Here is a 10007-nt window from a genome sequence, read left to right as displayed (position 1 = left end):
TTTGAGAATTTTGTATTCACTGCACCATAAAAGACCTAAAAGTACTAGTGGCCTTAGGTTTTTAAAAATAGCAAAAAAAGTAAACGGTCATGATACATATTCAAATTCATTTCTGAATAGTAAAATGAAAGTACTTCAGTTAACTATGAATGTAGAAGTTTTTGCAGTGTTAGAAAGTGGTGAAAATTCTAAAAAGGCTATCATTATCCCTTATGGGCCAGGAAATACTACCGTGCCACCTAGATCTCTCACCTCTAATTGAAGCACACCTTCAATTCAAACCAGAGTTTGCTTGGCCGAGATTCGGAGTTAACTGGCCATCGTGGACTAAAACGAACGAAATTGAAAGAGAAGGAATTCATCAAGTTGCTAAAGATCGATTGTATTGGTCAATTGTATTGGTCAATGTCGTTCGTAACATGTGAAAAGAAGTTGCTAGATGGCATTGACTCATATGGTACTTGTCGTAAAAACATCAACCAATAATGAAGAAACTTAATGAAGAATGGTGTCCTGGTGTCCAAAAGGAACAAAACAGGAACTTACTTCATATCATCTTAAAAATATTCTTTTCTGGGAATGTGTTAATCATCCATATGACTTTGCTGGATAATAAGAACAAAAAATTTCTAAGGCAGGTTGAACAGAACATTTTGAAATTTTTGAAAGACCCAGGACATTATTTCTTTTGATTCATTATTTTCAATAATTTTAAAGTATTTATTATTTACATTGTATACAATGGTATATTGCCGTACTGTTTTGATTTGAACGCTTTTTATGAGTCTTTTGCAGACGAAACGCCCGTATGGCGCACACAATTTTTGTGTTGGCATCTATTATGATTTTATTAACAAAAAACACAAATGGTATTGGCAACCAACGAAAACCATCGGATAGCATACTTTTTGCTTCGGATTGTTACAAAAAAAATGTTGCGGGGTTTGCCTGCAAAATCGGTTGACTTGGATGAATGGTTGAAAATTTTGATTGCCACATGAAAGTGGTTAAGTGGGGAAAGGTGAACTTTACTCTAAAATCGGGATAGTGTAAGGGTTAGGGTTGGCCTTGATTTAAAATGATACATTCATCTGACCATTTTTCAATAATCGGGATGGATTTAACATATTTAACGAGCCTATTCCAAAAAAATTAACGAAATGTTCTCTAAATTGATATATCTTAAAGAATTTCTCATAGTTGGGTATATATTTTGTCCGTTCATCATTTTCCAAAAACCAAAGTAAGAAGATTATAATTGGAAACTAAACCATTGATAATAGAAAAAAACAACAATAAAAACTGGTTACAAAACACTGCACAAAAGTAATTGATTACCACAAAAGAGCACAACTAGATGATCGAAATTGAACATATGTGCTAAAACAGGGCCAATACTTCCCGTTTTACTACTCTGGTTACTCCTGTTAAAATCCATAGATAAATCATAAATGTTACTAAAGCACGAGACAGGTGCATATTTGTAGTTCTTTCAATCAATAATATATTGCCAAACTTTATTATAAGAATTAAAATCAAAATCTGATCAAAACACAAGCGTGAAAGCACTTAAGGAATACCTTCTCAAGCCCTATCATATTGAATTTTTTTTGTATTTTTGTTGTTTCATCCATTTGGACAATTAACAGCCCTTCCTAAACACAATTACCTCAGCCCTACATTGAATGAAATCCTGAATCTGTACAAGAACTTGTTCTATATTCCAGTACCATTGGGTCATTTTGAAAACCCATGTTGTTCTCAATTTAAATCTAGGGATATTAAATAACTGTAGCCTAAGTATGGCCTTTGTTATATCACATCTATTTTTAGAAATGAAAATCCCCTTTTCTATTTTATATATTCGTTTCTTGAAAATGATATTGATATATTTTGAAGGATAACAAAGTATTCATTTCATTATTGCCATAAGGTTTAGGTGTAAACATGGATAATACAATGTTGGATACATTTTATAAAAAAAATGTTAAATTGACAAAAGTCGAAACAAAGGAGATTCTTGATTTTGTTAAACCAAAAATTGATTATATTGTTCAGTACGTTCATGAGAGGGACAAGCGGTTCACACTTCGCCAATTGCATGTCGGCAGTTACTTTTCCCGTATTAAAGTGTCTCGGGCAGACGAGTTTGATTATAGTGTTGTGTTAGATTCAGGACCACATTTGGTTTGCACAACCCAGACACCGGCTTTTTATGCATGTAATAAAATCAATGGAAACACGGAGGTGGTAAAAACAGTAAGTCCACTGCCGTCAGCACCCGTTGGTAAATGCGTTTATGAACTTTCAGGGATTATACCACAGTGGAATGAAAAACGTATGAATGCAGGATCTGCCTGTTTGACAATTGGCAATCACATTATTCCGATGAAAGTAAAGAAAAGATTTCAAGCACTCGTTAGTGAAGCTGTTAAACAACCATTTATACGTCGATATGTTGATACAAAGAGAACATCTGGATCACCTGCTGTTACATTGACGATAGATGATCCTGATGCAGATGATGTAGAACCAATAAGTGTAGACCTTGCACCTCTTATTGAAGCACATCTTCCATTCAAATCAGAGTTTAATTGGCCTAGACCACCGGCCAGATGGCCTTCTAGTACACAGATTAAAGATATAAAAGATGAAGGAATACACTTGGTTGCTAAAGATCCTGAATATTGGTCTTTATCATTCGTCACATGTTAAAAAAAATTGTTAGAAAGTACGAAAACAACGGGAACATGCCGAAATAAAAGTCATCGAATAATGAAAAAACTTCGTGAAATTGGTGTCCAAAAGGAACAAAACAGGTTCTCACCTCGTACCATATCAAAAACCTTTATTTCTGGGAATGTGAATATCATCCGGATGAATGGGATTGGACTAAAGAACAGCTGGCCGTCAGAGTTGAGTCTATGTGTATATTGCTTATAAAATGTATAGAGGATAGGAACCTTCCTGTATATTTCCACACAGGAATCAATTTGTTAAAAAATTACTTGACGGACCAACAAGTGTTTGACAATGTTCAACAGGAAATTCGTATTTTTTTGGAAAACACAGAAGACTTCCTTACGGACTACACGGAAGACTTTCTTAGGGACTACATGGAAGAAGAAGAAGAAGAAGAAGAAGAAGAAGAAGAAGAAAAAGAAGAAGAAGAAGAAGAAGAAGAAGAAGAAGAAGAAGAAGAAGAAGAAGAAGAAGAAGAAGAAGAAGAAGAAGAAGAACCAGTTGTTTACAGACCTGCTTAAAAGTTGTCATAAGTTCTCAGCACAAAGGAACGCTTAAAATTGATGTTCCGGTTTAAACCAATGTAAACTATGCTTTAGTCTAATTAAATATTAATAATATGTAACCTTCTATAAAGTTATATAAAACAAGTTCTCTGAGTCTTATTGTTACTCCTTCATTGTAATTAAACATGACAGGTGGCCAAAAGGATTTAGAATCAATAGTAGGAACGAACTGACGATTCCATTGCAAAAAATAACACGACCAAAACGACAAACGATAGTCAACAAAACGAACAAAAAACACTAAAAACTGAGGAACAAAAACCATATCAAAAACCGTGGGTTGTCACAGTTGATCCGGAAAGGTAAATAATATGTTCTCCACATGTTAAGACTGTCTTGTTGCTTTTGTAAGTACAAACCTAGTGATATATCTAATTCGTGAGGTTGAATTCGAGGAAAAAGAGGACGGGATTGTAGTTTCGACAATCAAAACATATCCGTTGTCGTATGTGAAACAGGTATTCTAAAGAAAGCTAACAATTTCTAACATGATAATAGAAGGTATTTCTATTTTAGCGAAACTGTTTCCACACTTGATATTGATAACTATATCTCAATTCTTTGCAATGAATCAGTGCAAATTAAACATTGGATTCCTATTTATTGTCGGAAGATCCATTTATTTGAGAAAGAAGAATCCATCAATTAAAATATAAGTAATCATAACAATTTGAAAGTTAAGAGCAAGTAAATTAATATAAATACCAGTACAACATCATCTACAAGTAGAGTGTATATTAACATTTGCAACTATATCTTCTTTTTGAAATATGTCGTACGTGGTCAGTAATGCTTTTTCAAGTACATGGCAGGATCCAGAAAAAATGTTTGAATGTTTCTTGCAACTTGATGAAGCACAGTTATATCCTTTGTTGAAAACAAATTCACTCGAGGATGAAAATATTGCGATAAATTTTCTTCATGGATGTATTCAAGCAAACGATCGCAGATTGACCTGAGTTTAGTAGCCAAAGTATCATATGTTCATTCATACTCATGTGGATAGTCCTCACACTCTCAAAACAAAATATTCTTAAAATGATAATATGTCAAGTCTTACTTTCTTCCTTCCGGACACCATGATTCTTTTATCTTTTTCATGATTTTTGGAGATTTCCTTCGACATTTTCTATTGACATCGATACCGCCTAGCACAAATTGTAAATGAATATGTCCAATAAAGTCGTTCTTTTGCAGTGAAATTTATTCCAATGAGCCTAAGTTTTTTAAACTTTATCTTCAGTAGGCCATTTTGCTACAGTTCTATGTCTTCGCCATTCGATTGTTATTGTGAATGTAATTGATCCGTCTAATCCACTCTTACAGATTTGCTTGCGATTTTTGAACGAGTTATTACAAGTGTTGTCGCTGGTGAATCTGACCTTATAACAAGAACTTTTTTGCGAATATTGATCCTCAATGGCTTTGTCAACAAGCGAATTAAATCTGCTTTTAACCATAATTGGTATGATGCCATCGTCAATAGTTAGACAAGCTAGACGGTTGTTGAAACCCTCTTTGTTCCAATTAGGTATGTCAGCTGGAAGTTATATAAAACCTTTCCCGATTGCTGGGTCTTACAATGTAAATAGATTTCTGATTACTAATTACTGTCCTTGTTATGTATATATTGAAAGATATTAGTGACAATAGGCATCACTGTTCTTATGTTTTTTCTAGTTTTGTCTTTTATCATTTTCATATGATCATCATAAAACTTATCCAGAGGAGTGTTCAACTTGGGCATCATTTACTTCCAAGAGTAAAGAAAAGTTGAAAAATAGATTTGCAGCTCAGTTTCGATTTAATTAAATAGAAATATGTGGAAGTTTCCAGTTTATATTTAGGTATGTAAAATACAGGTATTATTAACGGTAGTAACCTATTTAATTGTTTCCGGAAAATCAACTAAATATGTTTCATTCTTTTGCAATTTAAATTTATATGACCTAGTATTAAATGTGGATCCTATTTGATTTGAAGGCAGTTATAGTGTTAAAATTCAAACTCAGGTTAATTGATTGTATATTTGATTTGAGTTCACTACGAGATAATAAAGTAATGATTTTTATTGATTAAATTGTTTTACATCCCAGCTCCTTTGTTCTAACAGGGGTGATCTGAGCCGGATCACCCCTACCAGATCACCCCAGTTTAAGTTTCTTTGTTTTGTAACATTTTGGCGGGAATGTCAAATCCAGTATAAAACGTTTAATAAATTATACGGAGAAGACTATCTATCAAAATTCACGTAGAAAAAAATCCAATGTATATGCTGGGATTCGAACTCAAGACCTTTAGCATATGAAGCCACGACACATACCACTTCACCAGGACGACTAGATACGAACTATCAGAAATTTAACATATTACACTCCGCCATAAGTTAAGCACCACCCATATTTTTATCAATAAGAAATTTTCAAATCCAAAAATTCAATATTTTTGAATAAAAGTTAATCGTGTTGACATTGGTTAAATAAAATGTAAACATTGTGCAGTATAAAAAAAAATAAAAGTTAGGGTGTTTATGCTTTCTGCTGTGTGAAGGGAACTTTCAATTTTACGTTAAAAACAACAAGTTAAAATCCCTATAAAATGTTTTAATTTGTTGATCATTTTCCTTAATTTCAAATAATGATACAGTTTTGAACTTTTTGGAAAACAATCAAGTATACATTTACTGTCAATTGAGGTTCATAAAGTCAATATCGTGTATAGCTTCCGCGCTTCCGGTAGAGATTCAATACACGTCTCCTCATTCCTTGCACAAGTCGTCGTAGCCTATACTGTGGAACTCTCTGCCATTCCTGTACCAAAGCGACCTTCAATTCTGGTATTGTTGCACATTTTGGTTGTCTCTGGTTAATTTAACGGCCGATAAAGTCCCATACATGTTCAATTGGGTTCATGTCAGGTGACTATTGATTCCGACGTCAGGTATGCGTTGACAATTCGTGCGCGATGAGGTCTCGCATTGTCATCTTGAAAGACCGGTCTATCAGCTAACGCGTGATTGTCAAAATGAGGCGATACAATGATGTTCAGGATGTCATCCCGGTACCTTTGTCCATTCAGGGTACCGTGAAGAACATGCATATCAAGCTTACAGTCATGGGAAAAACATCTCCATACTGTTACACCGCCGCCACCGAAAGCTGTTGTACCAAGAATGTTATTGTCCCGATATGCGGTGTTTCTTTCCCTCCAAACACGTGCTCTGCCGTCGACGGTCTTCGGCAAGAAACGACTTTCATTGGACCAGTGAATTCTTCTCCAGCTGCGTAAAGTCCATCGCCGATGGTTCCTAGCCCACTGTTGTCTTGCTTTACGGTGTCTTAAAGTTAATTCCGGGGGCTTTATTGGCCTCCGAGCCCTTAGGTGGAAACTATGCAACCTACGTATCACAGTCCGCACACTTACTCTACCCCCAATAGGCCAAAGTCTACGAAGCTGATCAGCAGACGAGAAAGGTTTCAATCGTGCTTGCCGGGAAAGATTTCTGTCTTCTCTGGGAGTAGTTTTACGTGGTCTGCCTGCTCTAGGGCGGTCTTCAACTGACCCTGTCTGTCGGTATCTCTGCACGAGCCTGATAATCACTGTGTGGTTAACACCAAAATGGACCGCTATTCTACCGCAACTGTATTTGCCATACCTACAACTTGCCAGCGTTCAGCAATACTCAGTTTTCGTCTTGCCATCTTTAAAGTTTGATATCAAAGGCTAATTCAAGTGCGAAATGCACGTGCTGAAATCGTTTGTGTTTAGTCAAAAACAGTAACGCGAAAAACACACAAGACAAGTTGTTAAAACTGGTTTTGAACAATCAAAATGTAATCGATTGACATTTTACCTGTATCAAAAAATTACCTATTGTTTACAGGTTTAATATATAGTATTTCTGTTATAAAAAAAATAATTAAGAAAATAATTATTTCGAAATTAAATTGGGTGGTGCTTAAAGGAAGCAAGATATTTTAAAAACTGGGGCGAGTTTGCAGACCTTTACTCAGTGGGGTTTAAACCCTTTTCGTTAAATAAATAAGTTGTCAGATTGATTGTTCAAGTTGATTTTAGACTTTTTTTACAGTTGGGCGAGTCCGTTACAAGAGTAAGACGATTTTTTTCATAAAGTGGCAATATAGTGTGGACCGATTGGCCAGTGGGGCGAGTTGACATTGTTTGATATCTACTCATCGTGTTAGGGGGTCATAAAGGGTATACATCATATAGTAATATATAAAATATATTATAATGGTTGCGTGGCGTTCTAAACTAAATTTTATGGATTGTAAATGGCTTTTCGTTTAATCTGAAACAGCTGGGATGTAAAATCGTTATCTCATCCGGCCATCGGGATGATCTTACACTGACACACCGCGTCCTTATTGGATAACTATTAAAGATATGCATAATTGAGCAAGTTTTGAGCTGAATTTAAATGAAAGTATGAGCTCCAGCGAAAGTTCGAGTTACAGTTACATTGTGAGTTTCAATATGAATTTGAGTTACAATTCTAGTAAAGTCTTAATAAATAACTTTAAAATAATACTACCTTCAATATCAAAAAGACGTTCATAGCAAAAACAAGTGATGGCAATGGATGTTCAATGTCAATCTATCTTTTCGCACATTAATATACGTATAGATATTGCAAGTGTTTGTGTTGTTTAGTGGGTTTTTTTTTTTTTTTTTATTAAAATGCCTCTTTAACTGTTGATTGTCTTCTCGTTTTGTTTTGTCATGATGTTTTTTTAGTCTTTTTTTATGTCGTAATTGACTCTTTGCTCTCTTATCTCCTTATTATAATCTATAATTAATCATTTTACTCTCATGCCTTTCTTAAACTCTTCATTGATAATGTTTGTAATCATACGGGTTTCCTAGCCACAACACCACGTTCAATCTACACTTTTTAAAAATTTTAAAAATGTCCTGTACCATTTCAGAAAAATGGCAGTTGTTTTATGTGTGTGTTGCATTGTCGTTTTTGTTTGTTTGTTGCATTTCAATGTTTTTGCTGTTTTGTTGGTTTCTACCCGGATTTGTTTTTTCTGGATTGATTGGTGACTTTTATACAGCGGTATACTACTGTTGCCTTTCTTTTAACTCTTAAAGCAAAATCAGATTCTACTATTACTTGTATGACCCTTTTCGTCATACCAAAATAACTCCTCTATCATTGTTGCTTTTATTTATAAAATTATTAATCAAACAACTTTCTAACACAAAATTAAAGTTTTGATTTATATTACATTCGAGATTGACTGCGTTTGATTGACTTGAGATTAGATGAACACTAACTAGATGGTCAATGCTCCGAATCTAGTATAATATGATTGATATTTTTTATTTTCAATTTATATTTTTTTTAAAGAAATTATCGAATTCATACTAACCATTTATATAGTCGCAACATCCTCGTGGAAAAGACAGACATATGTTTTAAAGCCTTCTCAACCTTTTATGATTTAGTGTCAAACGTGACATACAAAATCCCATCAACAGTTGAAATGTGCAATGAAAAATAATGGCATTCGTTGTATACGTTAGCCATACAATAATATTGAATGTAAATATTTGTAAATAATTTACCAACATGTCCTGTAACAATTCAGGAAAATGTCTATTGTTATATGATAGTTCGTTTCTGTGTGTGCTACATTTAAAAGTGTTTCTCTTGTGTAATAGTTCTCTTATATTTGATACGCTTCCCTCAGTTTTAGTTTGTAACCCAGATTTGTTTTTTCTCTATCAATTTGTGAATTTCGAATAGGGGTATATTACTGTGGACTTTTTTTATTCAAATATCAAGAAAATAATCACCTAGATCTGTGGTGTTCATTTTCCATTTTTGATGGTTTAATTTTTTAGTAATACCGCTGAATGTACCTAACAGGTTTCCTCACAAATTGTTGAATGTTTTTTGCAACTTGATTAAGCACGTCAATTTTCTTCGTTGAGAATAAATTCACTCGAGGATGAAAATATTGAGGTAAATCGTTTTTACGTATGCATTCACGGAGACTTTCAGACATTGAAATTAGCCTCTTATCCACATGATCTTCTGACCATTCAGAATCCTGGGGATATTTTTCACACTCCCAGAAAAGGATATTCAATAAATGGTAAGATGTCAATTCTTGTTTCATGCTTTTGGGACACCACTTTTTCTTCAGCTTTTTCATAATTTTTTCTGACATTTTCCTAAAAGTTGGATTTTCTTCAATATTATCAATACCGTCTAATAATTTCTTCTCACAACTTGCAAATGAATATGTCCAATAACATTTATCTTTTGCAATATCATTAAATCCCATTTCTTTAATTTCATCAACTTTTTTCCTTGGTGGCCATTGACTTCCAGGTCTTGGCCATCCGAGAAATTCAACAAAAGTACTACGTGACTCTATTAAAGGAGTTAAATCAACGCTGACGTCACCGTTTGCAGGTTTGGTCAGATTTATTGTGAGCGTTGTTGCTGGTGAATCCGTCAATCTTTTGGCATCAACATTTTCTATATCAAGTTTATTTACGGCTTCACTTACAAGCGCTTTGAATCTTTTTTTAACCATTATTGGTATAATGTCGTCATCAAAAGTAAGACACGCTTGGTCGTCATTGATACCATCTCTGTTCCATTTTTGAATAATATCCGGAAGAGATATTAATCCTTGCCCGTTCGGTGGGTTTGCTTCT

Source organism: Mytilus galloprovincialis, chromosome 5 (assembly GCF_965363235.1).
Source record: "Mytilus galloprovincialis chromosome 5, xbMytGall1.hap1.1, whole genome shotgun sequence".
NCBI classification, from domain to species: domain Eukaryota; kingdom Metazoa; phylum Mollusca; class Bivalvia; order Mytilida; family Mytilidae; genus Mytilus; species Mytilus galloprovincialis.
This window is presented reverse-complemented; position numbering follows the sequence as displayed.